The sequence below is a fragment of the Cynocephalus volans genome, chromosome 7 (assembly GCF_027409185.1).
Source record: "Cynocephalus volans isolate mCynVol1 chromosome 7, mCynVol1.pri, whole genome shotgun sequence".
Taxonomy (NCBI): domain Eukaryota; kingdom Metazoa; phylum Chordata; class Mammalia; order Dermoptera; family Cynocephalidae; genus Cynocephalus; species Cynocephalus volans.
In genome coordinates, this window is record NC_084466.1 from 36,053,622 (window position 1) to 36,076,256 (window position 22,635).

Genomic DNA, 22,635 nt, shown 5'->3' on the forward strand with positions numbered 1-22,635 from the left:
TGTCATGCAGGTGAATTACTTCATAAGTGATGCCAAGTAGCAGAAGTGAAGGACCAGGAGGGTATGATGGTTAATTTTTGTGTGTCAACTTGACTGGACCATGGAGTACCCAGATATCTGGCCAAACTTTATTCTGTGTGTTTCTGTGAGGGTATTTTGGGTGAGACTGACCTTTAAATTAGCAGACTGAGTAAAGCAGGTTGCCCATCTTAATGTGGGTGGGCCTCATCCAATAATTGAAGGCCTGAATAAAATAAAAAGGCTGACCCTTCTCTAAGTAAGAAAGAATCCCTCCAGCCTGACTGCCTTTGAACTATGATGCTGGCTTTTCCCTGTTTGGAGACTCTTATCTGAAACATCAGCTCTTCCTGGGTTTCCAGCCTGCCAGCCTTCAAAATGGAACTACACCACCAGCTCTCCTGGGTTTCCAGCTTACTAACTCACCCTGCAGATCTTGGAACTTTCCAGCCTCCACAATCACATAGGCCAATCTTTATTATACATATATAATCTCTTAAATATATTATATTATAATATATATACAAATATATACTCTTTAATTTGTACTTTTTTTCCCCCTCTCTGTACAACCCTGACTAATACAGAAAGTAAAAGAGAGAAGGGAGACAAGCCTATACAAGGATGTCTTATTAAATTATTAACCAATGTGGACAACCAGAGCTCAATCAACTGTGGAGCCACAGAATGCACCTCAAAATTGTCCTTCATCAGTTCTAAGTTACCAGTTGTGAGTGTCAAGTGAGTTCCCATAGTCATTTCCCTGAGTCAGAGATGCTCCAGGGCAGGAAGCAAAAGACCAGCAGTGGAAATGGTGTCAGCATGAAACTAGTCTACCCTATGTAGAACTATTGGCTGGTATCAGAGATGAGGCAAAAAACACATGGTGCAGTACACAAGAGGAATCCAGTATAATCTGTGCTCTGATCAATTCAACTAATTCATTTAGTCCAATTAGTCACTAAGTCTTCAAGCCAGTGACCAGCTACAATGTATACAAAGGATTTAATACAAAAGGGTTAGTGGAACCTACAAAAGTTAATTTTCTAAACACCTATAATAATCAACTAGAAAATAAAATTTAAAATGGATACTCATTGCTGCAATAAAATCTACAAAGTATCCAGGAATTTTAACAAGAATTTGTAAAATCTTAGCTATTGTCTAAATGTTTGTATCCCCTTGAAAGGTGTATGTTGAAATTCTAGCCCCCAAGTTGATGGTATTAGGAAGCAGAGCCTTTGGGAGGTGATTAGGTCATGAGTGCTGAGCCCTCATGAATGGGATTAGTGCCCTTAAAAGAGAAGACTCAGAAAGATTCCTCACCCCTTCCACCATGCGAGGTTGGAGTAAAAAGACATCTATGAACCACAGAGTGAGCTCTCACCAGACCCCAAATCTGCTGGTGCCTTGATCTTGGACATCCCAGCCTCCAGAACTCTGAAAAATAAATTTCTGCTGTTTATAAGCTACCCAGTTTATGGTATTTTGTTACAGTAGCCCAAATGGACTAAGACAATATCTATGGAGAAAACGTTAAAATTCTAGCAAAGGATGTAGAAGATTATCTAAATTAATGGAAAGATATATCTCATGCGCTTGAATAGAATGATTTAAATTCATCTATATATTTAAAGCAACCCTAAGAAAAATTCTAATTGAATGTTTTGAGGAACTTGATAAACTTACTATAAAATTTATTTGGAGCAATAAAGGTTCATAGTCATTTTTTTTTTAATTAATATAGCTTTGGTCAAAGAATAGATAGATAGTCCAATGGAACAAAATATAAATTAGAGACAAGAATGCATTAGGAAATATAATACAGGTGGGACTACAAAAACTAGTAAAAGAAAGGATTGTTCAATAGATGGTGCTGAGAAAACTGGCTATTTAGGGAAATAAAACTGAATACTTGAATAAAACCACGTACAACATTTGAAGGTAGACTCCAGATGAAATGAAGATCTAAATGGGTAATGGAAAACTACAATGTATCTTTGTAAAATTGTCATAAGTGTAGATTTTACAGTTTCAGAAGAAATGTAGAAGAATCTTTGTGACCTAAGAAAGAAAAAGTTCTCCTAAAATTTCAAAATACAATGATTTATTTGATTACATCAAGAAGAAAGATTTCTATGAACCTTGAGGACATTGTGATAAGTGAACAAAAAAGCAAATACTGATGATTCCACTTATATGAGGTGCAAAATTCACGGAGACAGTAAGTAGAATGATGGTGGCCAGGGGCTGCGGGGAGAGTAGAGTAGGGAATTGTTTAATGGGTATCAATTTTCAGTTTTGCAAGTTGAAAAGAGTTCTGGAAACGGTTGCACAACAATGTGAATGTACTTGGCTTTACACCTAAAAATGGTTACAATGGTCAAATTTTTACGTATACTTTACCATGATTTCTTTAAAAACTAAAGATTTTATTCTGTAATGGATACCATGTTAATGACATGTTATTGGAATGGGAGAGAACATTTGTGATATCTGTAACTGATGAGAAACTAATATCAAAATTATATGACAAACTCCTGCAAATCCACTAGAAGAACACTGGAACCCCACTAGAAAAATGTGAAAATAAAATAAATAGGTAATATGCAGAAGACAGAAAACTAATGAGCCTATGAAAAGTTGCTCAAATTATTAGTAATCAGAGAAATGCAAATTAAAACAACAGTGAAATATAATTTCACACCTATTATACTGGCGTAATTAGATTGTTTCAATAATGTCAAATGTAGTCGGGGAGCAGGGATGTAGGGACCCTCATGAGTGAAAGTGCTTCATGACAGGATGAAGGATGGCCCTTCTGGAGAGCAAAATGGTACCATTTAATCAAATTAAATATACTCCTAATCAGCAATTCCAGTCCTGAGTATATATACTAAAGAAATTCTCACACAGATCCATAAGGCTTCAGGTTCCAGGATGTGCACTGCGGGGCTGTTTGTGGTAGCAGGGAGTTGAAAGCAACCTGGGTCAAAATACTCTTGATTGGAGTAGATTTACATATGGCATCATAAAATAATCTCCAAAACAATGCTTTAGGGAAAATAAAATATGAATAAGAATATAATACAATTCCAGTGAAGTCAACTGAAAATGCAATCACTCAAAATGACAGCACATATTATGCAAACGATGATATACTTTAAACATCATATGTTTATTATGGGGTGGGCAGAATAGGAGCAGGGTTTGAGAACAAAGGGAGGAGAAAGAGAGATACTGCCACAGAAGGCAGGTGCTGCATGAAACTGCAGTGTCTAGCAAGAATCCAGTCACCTAGCATGCTGCTCAGGTTTTATTATGGTCACTAGTGGCAAAAGTTGTGAGAACTTTTGGTCACAATTTAATGTCACATCTTCAAGATAGTAGTATTTTTGATCAGTTTTTTGCTTTTTTAAGAAAATGAAATAAATCAAGAATAACCTCATTGTGTGTTTACTGTATTGGGATCAGTGAAGTACTCTCTAGGAAGGAAAAAAGCAATCTTGTTGAGTTGAAAATCTAGCTCATCACATGATGAGTTTTCTATGTCCTTGGAGACATACAAAAATAGCATGATTCACTGCTTTCAATAATGTCATTTAAAAAGGTAAATATTTTTGCAAACTTTTGCTTGGGTCATTACAGTTCTCTTTGCTGTTGTTTTCATCCTGTTCTTGGGTTACAGAATTAGTAAAATAAGGAGTGTGATTTTAAAGTAAAAGATTATAATGACTCTTTAATAAAAGACTTTGGAATCTTTAAAATCATACATAAAAGACAAGATTTGGCAACCACCCAAACAGAAGCTCCTGGTTCTCAGCTTTGCTTTGCAGCAAATGGAGAGGGGTAATTGTATGTTGAATTAACTAAAACATGTTTGGGTACCTGCTCATCCTCAAAGTGGACATAATGTACCCATGTCTCAAGAACTGATTGACAGCATATCACTACAGCTCTGTATGGGAATGAAGAGTGGAAATCTTTACCATATTAATAACACATTCAATTCTTGTAGGTAAAAGTTCCCAAATACACTAACATCTTTTTAAATTAATTACAATTTTTGGCAAAACAAGGCTGTCTCTAAGAATAAATTCTTGAAAATGTTTATAAATGGCTCAAAAACTTATATAATAGGGGTATGATATATAACAACATTACCCTTTGAGTATGTGTAAATTTAATTTAAATATGCAGAAATTTTACTCTCAATATAGCTATTTATGATGAAAGAAAAAAAAATGTAACCTCGATTTGTAATAGAGTTGTTCCAAAATTCCTAAATATCATGGACTGGAAAAAAAAAGAAAAAAAAGTATTTTCTCCTTTCCATGCAGCCTCATCTTTATGTTTGGCACAAAAGGACCAGTGATAGATAACATACAATGAAGACAGGAATGGACTTTTCCTTGCCAGGATGAGAGAATATTAATACTCGCCTGAGAGAATCCTTCACTTCACTTTGCTCTTAAAAATAAAGCATTTGAAACCTCGGTGACAAAATTGACTTCTGTTTATTTATAAAGCATACCTCGGCTGCTTTCCTGTCTGTCCCTCTAGCCTCTCCCTTTTCCAGCATTACTCCTTGAAAGGAAAACAAATAAAAAGATTAATATTCCTCATGAAGATACAATTTGTGGACAAAAGGTCAGTATTCCAAATCTGATGATATTTAAAAATGATAATACATCATAAACAAGTAAGGTTTTATTTTATACTTCGAAATCAATCAGTATTATTCACTTCATTAATAACATAGAGAGAAAAATCATGTTATCATCTCTATAGATGCTGAAAGTAACACTGAATTAAACTCTCATTCATGATACAAATACTCACCAAACTAATACAGATAGTTACAAAACAACAATCATATTTGATTGAACACTATCCCCCTGAAATTGAGAATGAGTCAATGATATACACCATCACGACTTCAATTTAACACTGTCCTGGGGATCCTTGCCAATATAGTAAGGCAAAAAAAAAAAAAAGAATGAAAAGTAGAAATAATTAGAAAGGAAAGATAAAACTGTCATTATTTGCAGATGATGTAAATATAAAAATCAAAGGATCTACAGATAACCTTTAGAAATAATCACTGAATTTAGCAAGGTCAATAGATTCAATGACTTACACAAAATCAATTGCATTTCAATATACTGTCAACAAAAATGGAAAATGAAGATAGCGTTTGGGGATTACTGAATATTGTGTAAAATGGAGTTTACATCAAAGTATCCCTGATATTATAGCAATAGGCACACCTCAGATCGATACTATATATTACGGTATCTGCAATTCATGAGCTAGTTTTCTTCATGGGCTTGGACAGGTGTTCACATTGATTACCTTGTTTACTCTTCCAACATCATTTAAATAATACATGCAGACAGTTGATAAAATTCAACTTTCCTGATTTAATAGAAACTTTAGAAGAAGGGGAAATACTTAAACATTATTAAGAACAGGTACTTTAAATCAATATAGCAATTAAGAATGAACATTTGAGAAAAATTGAACAATATTAAAACTTCAGATCCTCAGACACAGTAGCCACATTTAAAATATTCAGTAGCTACATATGGCTAAGTGACTACTGTATGAACAGTGCAAATGTAAAACATTTCCATTGTCACAAAAATTTCTTCAGCCCCGGTTTTAGAATCTTCTGTGATCAAATGCTTGTACCTTTTCTCCCCACTCAAAAGGTAGAGTCTCTTTTTCAATCTTAGAACAAGTGGGAGAAATACAAGTGAGGGAAAAAACAGTGACTCAAGAAAATATAAATTTTTAAATATATAAATAAATTAAAAGTAGGGACTTCTCCCCACCCCCCAAAAAAGAATGGACATTTGAGGTTTTTACATGACTAGGCTTAATTCTCTGTGTTAATCAGGGATGATCCATTACCACCATCATTAGATATAGACCTGAAACTTCTGCTCAGCGTAATAATATCTGAAATAAATATAAGAGAAATAAGAACATAAAATTCCATTGAAAAAGTATCACAAAGCATAAAGAAAAGTGGGTCTTTAAAAAGTTCATGTAAAGATTAACATTATCTTTTAATTCCATTTTTCCACAAATTTTTTAAGGTACCCTCCTATACATACTCAGGTAATTTAATGAGGATAGTGGTGGGATTTGAACACAGTCAGTTTGACCCCACAGTCCATGCTCCTAACTACTAAATACATTATTCATTCATTTCATTTATTATTATTTTTTCTACAACTACGTATTGAGTGCTTACTAAATACAGGACACTATTCTAGGTGCTGGGATAAGTGAATGAACAAAACAGACAGATACTCTTACTCTCATGTAGTTACATAGTTAGAATGCAAGGACTGTAAGTGTCAACCAGTGGGAAGAGCTAGAAAATGCACACTATCCATAAGGAACAAGTAAATCATAGAGTGAGTATCAGAAATTTAAAATTTAAATGTTAAAAAAAATGCTTAAAAATATTTTTTTAATTAAATGTTTAAAAACTATTTACAATGGCATCAAAACCCAAAAATACCTTGGAATAAATATAACAAAATTTTTGCAAAATGTCTCTTCAGAAAACTATAAAATATTGAGTTAAAGACATACAGAAGAGAAATTAAAGATCTACATGAAAGGAGGAATGTCCCAAATCCATGGATCTAGAGACTTGGTTTTATAAAGAAGTAAATTTTCACCAAATTGCTCTACAGATTGTATACAATCCCAATAAAATTCCCATAAATTTTCATGAAAATTGATAAACCAATTCTAAAATTTGTACAGAAATGCAATGCGTCAGGGATAGCCATGAACATGTTGACAGAGGACGAAGAAGTAGGGAAGAAGAAAAAGAATGAAAGAGAAGAGAAGGAGACAGAAGGAAGGGGAGAGAGAGGAAGGGTGCTGAGAAGCAACCTGGACGTGCAGTACAAGACAGCAGGGCTTATGCAAAACACCAGTAACTCAGACAACATGGGATGAGTGCAAGAACAAGCAGATCATTGGAATAGTATAGACTCTAGAAACAAATCCACATTTATACCAGCACCTGAATTATGATACCTGCACTCCCATGTTCCTTGTAGCTCTGTTCACAATAGCCAAGATATGGAACCCACCTAAATGCCCATCAAAGGACAACTGGATAAGGAAAATGATGTATATATACACCATGGAACACTACACTGCCATAAAAAGAATGAAATTCTACCATTCCCAGCAACATGGATGAACTTGGAGAAAATTATGTTGAGTGAAATAAGCCAGGCAAAGAGGGAAAAATAGCACATGTCCTCACTCATAGGTGGGAGCTAAGAGAGAAAGAAAGAAGGAAAGAAAGACCATAGTGGTGTGTTGGACTTGCAGAGAGAGAGAGCAGACTTAGGGTTGCAGAGTGGGGTTGGGGAGGGGCAGGTGGAGAGAGGTCAGGGATTAATTGGCTGGTAGACATGGGGAGTAATCACAATTTGTGGTAATGGGCATGCTTATATTATTGATCTGACCATCACATCTTGGGCACAGTGGAGACAGTCAGCTTTGTACCCCATGAATATGCATCACCAATAAAATTAAAATAAATAAGCAAAATAAAATAAAATACCATAAAGCATTAGAAAGCATGGGGAGCTGTTAAACCTACTGATTTAGGATGATCTTCAAGATATATGGTTAGGAAGTAAAGTAAGATATGTCTAATGTGTTGCCCTTTGGTTATTTTTTAATTTTTAACAACATGAATGTATATAATTTATTCAAAAACAAATTAGAAAACAATAAAGAAAATAGTGCAAAGGAAAAAGATAACCTTTTTAAAAACATGGTGCTGATCAACTGGATGTTCATAAGGACAAAAATAAACATTGGTATTTTCAGGCACATAAACCTTAACACTAGTTGCATCATTGAGCTAAATGTCAAAAACAAAACAGTAAAGCTTTTAGAAGATATTGTAGAATATTTTTGTGACCTTGAGGTGGGCGAAGTTTTCTCAAGCAGGACACAAAAGGCATTAACTATAAAAGGGAAATATTTATATATTTGACTACATTAAATTAAGAGCTTATGGGGACTTCTGATCAAGATGGCAGAATAAACAGTCCCAAGCATCACTCTCAATTAACCAATTTACAACTATTAAAAAGCAATGACAGCCACGCTGGGGCCACTAGAGCTCAAGGGAAGAGGAGGAAAGACCTATACAATTTGTGAAGGCAGGAAAAGCCATGATGAGAGAAAGAAAGGATCACTCTGATTGTTTCAAGCCCTACCCACTTCAAGGCTGGCCCTGGTGAGCACACAGAGCAAGAGCTGGCAAAACCATTTGCTGTGCCCTTTGTATGAAATTGCTTGGAGGATGCAGGGGAGAAGAGGGCCTAGGGGCCACCAAGACCACTAACAGAGTTCCCATGGACCCACATAGCAGTGAGGAGCCACAGACAACTGAAAAAAGGAGCCACTCAGAGGCCAATGAGTCATCTCAAGGAACTGGCACATGGCCCACCCCATGGGAAGTGTTTGGAGTGGGGGGTGGGGAGATTGGCCCACCAGAGGAACACTCGGGCACAGCATGGACAGCTGATCTGCCCTCCAATCAGCGCAGGCCCACTCAGTGGAGACTGGTCAGGAGAATAGAACTGCAAGGGATGCAGTTTGCTGAAAAGACTCAGGCCCAGACCAGAGTTTCCACACAACCCAGGTGTGTCAGACCTCACAAGAGCTGGAAGTGCTTACAAAGTCAACAATTAAAACTTGAGCTGCACAAAAAGCCTTGCCCAGAGAATCAGCAGCAAAGCAGCAATTTAGCTGAACCACAGGGCTCAAGTGCTGGTTCCCACAGGAAGTTTAGAAGTAACCAAAGGACAACAAATAGTTTCAGTGCAGAGTTTATGTGATGGGAATAACACATAATCCAACACAGAAATGAAAGAAAAAATAAAAAACCCACAGATCAGAGACAAAGTTCTGATATTAACCAGTAAAGGTCTAAGACCACCAAAGAACACCTCTAAAAACTAGAAGGACTGGAGCCCCCTTGGCTCTCAAGCCAGTGGGGGGGGAGGAGCCTCAGCCATGCCCCCCCCCACAGCCAATGTCTGCATCAAGCCCAGCAATGACCACCAGGCCACCACCAGAAGGGCACCAGGCTCCCAAGGCAGAGAGCTAGGGGAACGAGGGCCTCAACTATGCACCCCTGATGTCCTCATCCAGCCCAGCCAGGACCGAGCCACTGCTGGAAACCCTCTGGGCTCCCTTGTTGGAATGAGGGGGGTGCCACACCCCTCCTCCTCCTTCCTTCTCCTCCCACCCTATTCCTCTCCTCCTCTTTCTCCTCCCCCCTCTCCCCCAACTGCTCCACAACAACATCTTAGAATGTAAAAAAAAATAGTAATAATAATAAATTAATAAATTTAAATAAATAAATAAATAAATAAATAATAAAAAATAAAATTAACCACTTATGTTCATCAAAAGACACTATAATTAACTGGAAAGAAAGAAATGCCACAGGGAGGGGAAGGTACCTCTCTGCAACACAGTGTCAAACAAAGAGCTAATACACAAAAAATAATTTAAAGCACTTATATCAAACAATAAAGAAAAGACAGATAATGTAATTTTAAAAATAGGCAAAAGATTTGAATAGACTCTTCACAAAAGATTACATTCAAATATCCAATAGGGTAAGTTGCATAACATCAATAGTTATCAGAGAAATGCAAATCAAAAATCACAATGTAATACCACTGCACCACAGTGGCTAAAATTAAAAAGTAAAAAATAGGCAAAGAAATAAAATTGGTGACCCCTATTGTTGGTAACTGGATCCTCCACATGCTGCTGGTAGATTTTACGTTGGGTCAACCACTTTGGAGAATTGCAACATCATAGATTATTTTCATAAGAAATGTGAGGTGAAAAAATCTAGACACAAAATAATATATACTGTCTGATTCTATTTGTATAAAGTGTAAAATCATGCAAAATTAACCTTGGGTGATAAAAGGTTCAAGTAGTCATTACCTTTTGAGAGTCAGTACCCTACCTCATGAGGGAGGTTATTGGGTGATATGGTGGTGATCTGGGCTTTTTTTTTGGTGGACTTTGTATTAATCATATATTTTTTAGTTTTCTATATTTTATGATGTTTTGACAGCTTAAAAAGCTTGTTGGCCAGGGAGAGATTGCCCCTCCCAGGGCTAAGCAACTTGTTGACAGCAAAAGGCTCAGCCCTTGGCTTGCCTCCATGTCAATCCCAAGACTATAGCCCCACCAGCACCTGGTCTAACTCACACACCAAGTCAATATTTCCCTTACCCAAAATCAGCCCAGGGCCAGGTACCAGGCAACAAGCCACCACCGCTACAGCCCAAGCCTGTTAGAATTACTCAAACTGGCCAATCCTAAACTGTTTCCTGGGTACTGTCTTGACTTTCCCCACAGAAACCCCAAGAAAGCCTCTAGCCTAGACTTCCCCCCACTCCTGTCTTCTGCCACCTGACCAAAACCTGGTGTTTCTCCTGTGGTCCTGTGTGGTATGTAGAGATCTCCCTTCTCTGAGACCTGTGACTATAATAAACTTCCTTCCGAGCCTGATTCTTGTTTTCTCCCATGGCCGCACCAACTTTACCATACCACATCCACCATGCACGTTCTTAAAACAGTAACACATATTCACTTTGCAAAAATTAATCAAGCTGTATGCTTGTGATTTCTGTACTTTTTCAGTATGAATGCTATAAATCAACAAATGGTTTTCCAATTTTTTTTTAACTTAACCTTCTATATTAAAATTCAAGCTTTAAAACTCTATAAATATTATTTTCTATAAAAGTATGTGAAGTTAAGACTCAGAGCATACATATCATTCTCTGTGGCTGGGTGGATTATAAATCAGGAATTTCATCTTCATATTTTAAAGCCAGACAGTTAAACTAAGTAACCATATTACCTTTATCCTAACTTTCAGTTAAGAAGTTTGTTTTCTTAGTTTGCTTATTCACAGTGACAAGGAGAGGAGCTGATGAAAACAGCACAGATTTTGAAGTCTGCTGTAGATGGAACACAAACTGGCTCTCCTACATCTTATCTCTAAAGTAGGGATAAATTAGGTTATTGTCCCAGTAGAGATTATGTATGTGAAGGACATTAATGCAATGTCCAGAACATATTAGAGTAATAATAATAATAATAACAATTTTCATCAAATTTCCCACTGTATGTTAGTTGTTACTGCTGTTTGGCAGGGGGTATATATATCTGTATTCATCAACATCACCTTCTCTTCTGAAAGTCAGCATCTCTTTCTACATTAAGATCAGAACTTTTTCACCCCCACTAAAAGACTCTTTTCTGCAGTGGCTTGGGCACTGATGCATTCCATCATTTCTGGTATGCTTACACAAATTTACTATTGCCACTTTCCTCAGGCTATCTTCTTACTACCTGAATAGGACCCCATAAAAATAAAAAAAGTTCTCTCTATGGATGGTTGTTTGCCCATTCCATCTCCAAAACACTTTTGGTCTTAAAATAGTGTTTTCTCCACAGTATATTCTCTATTAAGACACATTGAATTATTCATTCTTTTCATTTAACAAGTATTAACTGAGTAGCTATTTTAAGGCATGCATTGTGTATGCTGAGAAAAGAGTGAGCAAAGCTCGGTCTGCTTTCTAGGAGTTTATTTTGTAGGTGAGCACCAGGGAAGTCAAAGGACAGTTGTGATCATGGACTAAGAGCTGTTAAGGGTAATACAGACAGGGTGGGGACCTAGGAAACAGCCACCTGACTTCCTTGTAGAAAGTAAGGGTGGATTCCACAGAGGAACTGAAACCTAAAACCTGATTGGTTGCCTGGAGATAAATGGAAATTAGTCAGGCCCATCAGAGAATACAGTACTGTGTTGCAGACCCCAGGTGGGAAGGCACGTGGCGTACTGTAGAACTGCAGCAAGCTCAGGGTGGCTGGAGCCCACTAGGTCTCATGATGATGGAAAAGGTGGCCGCAGAACACTGGAACCAGGTATACAGCAGTAATGGTCATTTTTCTAAACACCTTTTTCTAAATAAGACAGTCTTATTGGCCAGTTGTTTCAGTTAAATTTTTCTAACTGATTGAAGTCACTCTTGCATCAACGCCTATTTCTTTTTTTTTCTTTTTTTTTTTTTTTTTTTTTTTTTTTGTCTTTTTTGTGACCAGCTGCACGGTGCCGGCCATCCCTATATAGGATCCGAACTCGTGGCGGGAGCGCTGCTGCACTCCCAGCGCCGCACCCTCCCGAGTGCACCACGGGGTTGGCCCAATGCCTATTTCTTTAAAGGCTGTTCTGTTCCCTGCACTGTGCTGGTCCCCAAGAATACCATAGAGAATAAGTCAAAGACGTCCCTGACCTCATCAAGTTTATCTTCTAATGAGGGAGCCAAGCAATAAGCAATTAAATAATAATTGCATTTATTAAAATGTTTATTATTACCATAAAGGAAATAAAAAACCCACTGTGAGAAATATTAAAAGAGGTGGGAGACTTTTTACAGGGAGCATTCAGAAACTTTCACACACTTTTTTAGGAAGTTATGACAAGATGTGCTTCAATAAAGCAGTGATAAAATCTAAGAAATAAAAAGACAAGTGATCCAGGAAACAATGAACAGGAATACTCGGGTAGTCTCTGGGCAGCAGACCAAAGGATTGGCCAACCTAGACTGAGGCAGGAACAGCAGGCTCCAGAGGGATACTTCCGAGAGAGAAACACAACTCATAATAATATGTTTGACGTCACCAAATTTGTTGAGCATTTGGAAAATATATTAATACTTGAGAACACTGAAACACAGGCAAGTGAAAATGCAGATACTAACTCTGAGAAAGAAAAGAGAATGGAATATCACAGTAAACCAATTGGCTCAGTAGTAAACTGAGCCAGCCATAATTTAAACACCAGCTACTAATTCAACTAAATATAGATAGGTAGAGGATAGGTAGGTAGGTAGGTAGGTAGGTAGGTAGGTAGGTAGGTAGGTAGGTAGATAGATAGATAGATAGATAGATAGATAGTATGAGAGGAGGAGAAGTGGAGAAGTTGGGTAAGAAATCAAATATCCCATCTGCCACAATAAGAAATATTAGCTATTGTCTAAAATTGATAAATCAAGAAATAGCAGTGAGTTTATCGTTACATAAATATGGCAGTAAGATCAGCAGAAACAGCTGCGAGCTGAGAACAGTTGCTTCTGAGAAGGAAGACTAGGAGTGGGAAGAGGCGAGGCGAGGGCCTGGTGTTTCCATTACGACGTGGTGTTTTGGAAAGTGTGTTCCTCCATTACTTGTCATGTTGAATCTCTGCCACGCTCCTTTCCTTATCTATTGGCACCACACTAGTTCCAGCCCTGCTTCCTTAGCTCGCTCCTGTGTCCCTTTGCCAGGCCAAATCCTAGAAGAGATACTACAGAAAACCTGAGGAAGACTTTTCTCCTTTTATACACTCTTGACTTGAGCTCTCCACACTGATTCTGAATTCACTTTACTGCTTACAGTGACCTCTCGCGTCTGTAGCACATCTTCATTATTTATGTATCTTATAGCCCTTAGAGTATTAGTCTTTATTCATTTTTCTCCTCTAAAGACTGAAAGAACCATATAAGGATATTGAAGTACCTCTAAAGAATTTCTCCCTTTAACTGATATAAAACAAATTTCTTTAAATCTGAATGAAGTTTCTGTAAACAGATAAAAAGGTGACATGTGCATTGACACTGTTTCCTGTTCACTATTTTTGTTATGCCCCAGTAGTAATTACTTTTTTATAATTTCCTTTGTTTCCAACCCATTTTAGCCCTATTAAAAAAGTTTATGGAAAAAGTTAGTTCCTTTTAATAGTGTGCCAAATAAAGTCAAAAATTCCAACAGTCACATCTAGATATAGGTCCCCTTACAGAGGCTATTTATAAATTATGTGTAATATCTAATGTTTAAACATGCAGCTGTTAATTATATTTATAAAATTAAGGTTATGACATTTCAAGTATATTTCTGGAATCTTAATTAACACAAGCTAATGAATTGAGCACAGAGGCCAAGGATGCCATTAGAGAAAGCTAATAAAAGGCCAATGGAATGTAATTATCTTTTGAAACAAACACTTGAAGGGACTAATGCTATTTTAAAGCATGTGACTGTGAGATATGTAGAAATGATGACTCCATCTTTAAGAAAGAATGACAGCTCCCTGAAGGCAGAGATTTTTGCTGTTTATTATGGTGTTTGGGCTGTTGGTTCTGGAGTATAATTACAAAGAAATTAGATACTTAACTTTATATACTTTGGTCTTTAGTATTACCTATAGGTATCCAAGTTAATGAGTCTTGGTCCAAAAGATAAAGTGCTATTGCTTTAGCATGGCAAATTCAGCCCTTCATACTCTGACCCAAATGAATGTTTTCAATCTTATCTTTCCCCAACTCTCCATACAATTTATTCCAAACAAAGCTAATTTCCCCGATAAACCATAAGCATTCGTTCCTGCCTGTCTTTGCAGGATCGCTTTCCTATGAGTACAATATACTTGGCCCATTTTCCTTCTAATGAAATTCTGCTCATTTTTCCAAATGCTATTCCCCTCTCCTCTGTGAAGCAACAAATATTTATTAAGTTCCTACATACCAAGCACTTTACCAGGTTCTACAAGATATGGAAATGAAGAAGAAACACACGTTCTGCTGTGACAGAGCTATATTCCAACAGGTAAGTCACCAAAAGAATAAGTACAGTAAAATGGGTGAGTTTTATAATAGGGCATCTGCAAGATACCATGGAAGAATGAGGTAGGAAGCAGTAGCAGTTTGGGGAGAAGGGTAGGCTTCCCAGAGGAATTAACAAGCTGATCTCTGTAAGATGACAGGACTGAACTGAGCGAAGGATAAAGAGGAGGGAACAAAATATGTCTTTTCCCCTGAGGCCAAAGAATGCACCTGTACTATATTCATTTCTATGGCTCCCATAACAAATTATCCCAAATTTGGTGGCTTCAAACAACAGAAATGTATCCCCTTATAACTCTGGAGGCCAGAAGTCTGAAATCAAAGTGAGAGCAGAGTTGGTTCCTTCTGGAGGCTCTGAAGGAGAATCCACCCCACTCCTCTCTCCTAGCTCCTGGCTGCTGGCAAGCCCTGGCATTCTTTCTCTTGTATGTGCATCACTCCAGTCTCTACCTCATCTTCACATCACTTCTCCTCCTGTGTCTCCTCCCTTATTTCCTCTTAGAAAGACACTTGTCATGGGATTTAACTAATCCAGGATGATATCCTGAGATCCTTAATTTAATTATATCTACAAAGACCCTTTTTTCCAAATAATCATATTTACAGATTCTAGGGGAATATATCTTTTGGGGGTGGGAGGAGTGTCACTATTCAACCCACTACAGGCACATTCAGGGAACCAAGAAAGGTGCAATATGGCTAGAGTACAGTCTGAGAGAGAAACAGGACAGAGAGTTGAGTGGAGAGGTATATAGGGGGCAGATCACAGAAGGTCTTATCCAATAGGAGGCCATTCCAAGCTTTAAGCAGAAATAGCTAAAATTTAAACAGAGGAATTACATGAGTATTTTGCATTTCTGAAAGATCTTTCTGCCCAATACTTAGAGAAAGGTTGATGAGTTGCAAAGCATTGGTCGTCTTAGGTGAAAGCTGATGGTAACTTGGACCAGTGGATTCATCGAGACAATAGGCAACAGTGCAGAGGGTCAAGGTCTGACCATACATCAAGTGCTGTAATGAGATTGACAAGAGCAGGCTTCTTTCCATTTTCCCATGGCATCTTGTACCATCCTCTTTCCGTTTTATCTACTACATTTTCTGGCAATTATTCATTTACATCAAAGCGATGTAAATAAATACTTTCTCCTTGAAAAGAAGGCCACATCTTACAGGCCTAGCACCTACCACAGAGATATGTAGTACAAATTTGTTGAAACGTAAAGTCACTGAAGGAGCACCCCTTCCAACTTTGAATATATAATCTAGGGCTATATCTTGAATATACAAATAGGACTACTTGCATCCAAGTTTTTGATTGAATCAGTGGATAATGTTCGCTGTAGACATTTGGAAATAAGAACACATACTGAAGAAATTTTGAAGTCAACACACCACTCTTCCCATTCCAGGAGAGATAACAAATAATAATAATTGCAATATTTCTTTCCAGACCTTATAAATACACTTTATAAACCTGGGATCATTACGTATGTATGATTTAAACTCCTGCTTTTTACCTATGTTTTAAAATGACTTTAGTGTTTCAATAATATTCATGAACTGCCAATCACATCTGAACTATTTTATTCTGTTATAAATTACCCTATCAGTTTATCAACATCGCTAATTATATCCTTAAAGATAAGGGGCTGAAATTCCAATTATACGGTCATTCAATTTTTTTTTTTTATTTCTCATTCTGAGCATATTTATTGAAATCGTTGTGACAGTGATTCTTAATTTACATATGGATTTAATACATTTTTCATTCAAAATATTTTAACATTTACTTGTACATATTTGTGGAGTACAGTATGTTGTTTCAATACCTGCATATACTGTACAATGGTTCACTTAGGGTAGATATCACAGTTTTGTTGGGGTCATTCATTTTTAAGATTAGCTTTCATTTTCCTTGAAATTAAAAACTATTTACAAATATGCAGCTTTCTTGAATCTAACTTTCTTTGCTTTAGAACACTGGATATTTCTACATTATCTTTTGGCATTGAGTGTTGCTATGAAGAAATTGAAGCCAGTCTAATTTTTGCCCCCAGAAGGTAACTCACGTTTAGAACTAAATAAATCTTTAAAATAAATAAATTTTGAAAACACTTAAGTATTTCTAAACATAACCTCAATATTACTGTCTAACTATATAGAGGAAGTAAGTGCACTACTACTTTATTACACTACTATTAGAAGAAAAATTTAACACTTAATATGCTTTATTTGTTTTTTTAAGAAAATGTAGTCACCATATTTAAGAAATACTAATGCTGTAGTTACACAGTGTCTTTCCCAGAATAAACATTAAATAAATGGTTAAAAAAAAAAAAAACTAAAATAAAATAAATTTTAAAAAATAAAAACTCTAAAATATTATTTTTTAATCTTTGAAGTTCAACAGCTTAAATAATATGTCAGTGTCTTTAAACTTTTTCTGTATGAAGGTGTAACTGACATGTACATTCCATCATTTCAGGGATTCTTCTCATATGTCTATGAATATATGCTTTGTTCCAGTTGTAAGGTTTTCTACTTCAGAAACAAACCATTTGTTTTCACATTGGATTCCATATGTGTATCTTCCATTGCCACCATCTTCTCCAATTGCTGTCATAGTTTTGGAATCTTTCTCTGAATTCACTGTGATTATCTTCAGGCTTTTCTTACATCAGCCACTCAATATTCAGTTGTCTATTAATTCCCTGCTTTTTCTACTTTACTTATGGTGTTGGTATTGGTGTGGTCCTCATTTTATTTCCTTGGCTTGTTAATATACATTTTCATCTCACTCAATATATCATCATTTTGCTTTTGTAGTCTTGTTTTATTGAAAAGATCAAAGTTCTTTTGATGTGGGTTGTTTGTTTATAGCACTAAACACTTGTTAGTAATTTGTTTACTTCTCTTGCTTCTTTCCAAATTCAGTTATATTCCTGAAAATTTTTAAGATTTTGTCTACTTATTTTTTTTTTCCACTCTGGAACTGTGTACGTTTGAGAACAGGGGTGTTAGTAGAAGCTTCCTTGAACTATGCTACAATATTTTATTATTTCCCATGAATTTGTTTCTTTCAAAGCTTAGTACACAAAGTTTATCCTTTTTTTAAGTTTTATTTTATTTTTGGCTGACAAATAACTGCATAGGTTTATGGGATACAATGTATACATCAATACGTGTATACATTGTGGATTGATCAAATTAGCCTAATTAACATATCTCTCAACTCAAATATTTACCATAAATATTTGAAGTGAGAACATTTAAATGAGAACATTTAAAATCCTCTCTTTTAGTTGTTATTTTGAAACATACCATACAGTATTATTGATTATAGATACCATGCTGTGCAGATTACTAGAATTGATTTTTCCTGTCAGGCTGAAACTTTATACTCTTCAACTGATGTGTTTCCTTACCCATCTATCCCCCATCTTCTGGTAACTGGTTAGCCTCTGGTAATTGTAGAAAAATACCCTATAATCTCACTTATGTGTGGAATCTAAAAAAGTTGAAACAAGGGAAGTAAAGAGTATAATGGTGGTTAACAGAGTTTATCCTTTAAATGCATTGCTGCTACAGGCAAATCTATTTTTTTCTGTATTACTATTTTGGTTTTCTTTGTTAACAAGCACAGAAAAGAAATGTTGTCTTCTGGTCAAGATGGCGGAATAGATGGTCCCCAGCATCACTCTCTCCCACAAATCAACCAATGTACAACTATAAAAATATAACATCAAGTGCGTACTGAGCAGGGAGATGTCCAGCAGGGGAGGCAAAAACTCCGCAGAGACCACATCCCCTGCAGGGCCGCCGCTGCATGATCCAGCAGGTAGGCCTCACTGCCGCCACCTGGCACCATTCCCAGCCTGGCCAAGTGCTCACAGAGCAGGGAGACATCCAGAAGGGGAGGCAGAAGCTCTGCAGAGACCACACACTCTGCGGTGCCTCTGCTCAACCCAGCAGCCTGGCCCAGTGCACACAGAGCAGGGAGACATCCAGCAGGTGAGGTAGAAGCTCGGCAGAGACCACACACCCTGCGGTACTGCCCCATGACCCAGCAGCCCAGGAGAGTGCATGCTGACCAGAGAAGTGGCTCCCTGGAGAGGCCCAAGACCCAAGACAACCACACATGCAAGGCACTAGTGGCCAAATGAGCAGACACTGAGGTGGCCATACCAAATTGGCAACCACAGCAATATCCTAGTCAGACAATAGTCAGACCTGTGGTCTCTGAAACCCCCTGCCACAATGACTAAACATCAAAGAAAAGATACCAGAAATACAAAAAATCAAGAAAGTACACCACCAAAGGGTAATAACTCTCAAGATCTAGATCCTATAGAACAAGAAGCCCTTGAAATGTCTGACAAGGAATTTCAAGTGATAATTCTAAGGAAACTGAATGAGATACAAGAAAACTCAGCTAGACAACATGATGAAATGAGGAAAAGTATACAGGACCTGAAAGAAGAAATGTACAAGGAAATCAATGCCTGGAAAAAGAATGTAGCAGAGCTTGCCGAACTGAAGAATTCATTCAGCAAAATAAAAAACACAACGGAGAGTTTAACCAGCAGGCTTACAGAAGTAGAAGAGAGAACTTCTGACCTTGAAGATGGGCTGTTTAAAATTACACAGGCAGACAAAAAAAAAAGAAAAAAGAATCCAAAGCATTGAAGAAAATCTGAGAGAGATATCAGACAACCTTAAGTGCTCAAATATCCAAGTCAAGGGTATTCCAGAAGAGGAGGGAAAAGGAGATTGCATTGAAAACATATTCAACAAAATAGTGGCAGAAAACTTCCCAGGTATAGGAAAAGTCACAGATCTTCAGATTCAGAAAGCTCAAAGATCCCCAAACATGTTCAATCCTAAAAGGTCTTCTCCAAGACATGTAATAGTCAAATTGGCAAAACTCAGAGACAAAGAGAGAATCTTAAAAGCTATAAGAGAGAAGCATCAAATCACATATAAGGGAACCCCAATCAGACTAACATCAGACTTTTTATCACAAACCCTAAAAGCCAGAAAGGAATGGGATGATATATTCAAAATACAAAAAGACAGAGATTGCCAGCCAAGAAGACTCTGCCGAGCAAAGATATCCTTCTGAAATGAAGGGCAAATAATATATTTCTCAGACAACAAAAACTGCAGGAGTTCACCACCACAAGACCACCCTTACAAGAAATTCTCAAGGGAGTACTGGGTTTGGTTCCTGAAAAATAACTACCACTGCCATAAAAACTCAAGAAAAATCAAAACCCACTAGTATAATAAAAATGGAATTCATGAAGAGAAAACAAACAAAAAGGCTATCTGCAACCCAAGGACCCAACAAATAGAGAAAACAAACAGTAAATCAGAAAGCAAGGAACAAAATACACCTAAGACAACCAAACAATAATCAATACAATGCTAGAAATAAATCAACACTTTTCAATAACAACTCTTAATGTAAAGGGCTTAAATTCCCCAATCAAAAGACACAGACTGGCTGACTGGGTTAAAAAGGGGGACCCAACTATATGCTGCCTTCAAGAGACCAACCTCACCCATAAAGAATCACATAGACTAAGAGTGAAAGGATGGAAAAAGATTTACCATGCAAACAGAAAAGAAAAACGAGCTAGAGTAGCTATTCTTATATCTGACAAAATAGACTTTAAACTAAAAACCATAAAAAGAGACAATGAAGGACACTACTTAATGATAAAAGGACTGATCCATCAAGAAGACATAACAATCATAAATATGTACACACCCAATGTTGGAGCAGCCAGATTTATAAAACAAACTCTATAAGACCTAAAGAAGGAAATAGACACTAATACCATAATAGCAGGGGACCTGAACACCCCACTGTCAATATTGGACAGATCATCTAGGCAAAGAATCAGCAGAGAAACATAAGATCTAAGCAATACTCTAGACCAATTGGACTTGGCAGATATCTACAGAACATTCCATCCAACAACACCAGAATATTCATTCTTCTCATCAGCACATGGATCATTCTCCAGGATAGATCACATATTAGGTCACAAATCAAGTCTCAACAAATTCAAAAAAATTGGAATTATCCCATGTATTTTCTCACACCACAATGGATTAAAATTAGAAATCAATAACAAACGAAATTCAGGAAACTATACAAACACATGGAAATTAAACAGCATTCTACTAAATGACATATGGGTCCAAGAAGAAATGAAGCAAGAAATCAAAAAATTTATTGAAACTAATGAAAATAATGATACATCATACCAAAACCTGTGGGATACTGCAAAAGCAGTAGTAAGGAGGAAATTTCTTGCATTAAATGCTCACCTCAGAAGAATGGAAAGATGGCAAGTGAACAACCTAACACTTCACCTTATAGAACTAGAAAAACAAGAACAATGCAAACCTAAACTTAGCAGACGGAAAGAAATCATTAAGATCAGAGTAGAACTTAATGAAATTCAAATCCAAAAAACAATACAAAAGATCAATGAATCAAAAAGTTGTTTTTTTGAAAAGATAAATAAAATTGACAAACCATTAGCACAACTAACTAAAAGAAGAAGAGAGAAGATCCAAATAACAAAAATTAGAGATGAATAAGGTGATATTACAACTGATTCATCTGAAATAAAAGAAATCATTCAAGACTACTATAAACAACTACATGCCAACAAATTTGAAAAATGGGAGGAAATGGATAAATTTCTGGAGACACAAAACCTAACAAAACTGAGCCAAGAAGACGTAGAAAATCTGAACAGACCAATAACAATAAAAGAGACTGAAGCTCTTATCAGAAGGCTCCCAACAAAGAAAAACCCAGGACCAGATGGATTCACAGCAGAATCTTACCAAACATTCAAAGAGGAATTGACACCGATTCTTTACAAACTATTCCAAAATATTGAAACAGAGACAAATCTCCCAAACTCATTCTATGAAGCAAACATCACCCTGATACCATAACCAGGTAAAGATATAACTAAAAATGAAAACTACAGGCCGATATCCTTGATGAATACAGATGGAAAAATCCTCAATAAAATACTAGCTAACAGAATACAGCAACACATACATAAAATTATACACCATGATCAAGTGGGATTCTTCCCAGGGATTCAAGCTTGGGTTAACAGTACACAAATCAATAAATGTGATACAGCATATCAATAAAATCAAACACAAGGACCATATGATCATCTCTCTAGATGCTGAAAAAGCATTTGATACAATTCAACATTCATTCATGACAAAGACCCTCTATAAGTTAAGTATAGATGGATAGTATCTCAACATAATTAAAGCCATCTATGATAAACTCACTGCCAATATCATCCTGAATGGGGAAGAGCTGAAAGCTTTTCCTTTAAGAACAGGAACTAGACAAGGATGCCCACTCTCACCACTCCTATTCAACATAGTGTTGGAAGTACTAGCCAGAGCAATCAGAGAAGAGAAGGAAATATAGAGCATCCAGATTGGAAAAAATGAAGTCAAACTATCCCTCTTTGCAGATGACATGATCCTATATATCGAACAGCCTAAAGCCTCTACAGAAAAAGTCCTGGAGTTGATAAATGTTTTCAGCAAAGTAGCAGGATAAAAAATCAACACACAAAAATGAGTTGCATTTCTATTCTCCAATAGTGAACATGCAGAAAGAGAAATCAAGAAAGCTTGCCCATTTACAATAGCCACCAAAAAAATAAAATACTTAGGAATTGAATTAACCAAGGATGTGAAAAATCTCTATAATGAGAACTACAAAACACTGCTGAGAGAAATTAGAGAGGACACAGGAAGATAGAAAGATATACTATGCTCTTAGATTGGAAGAATCAAC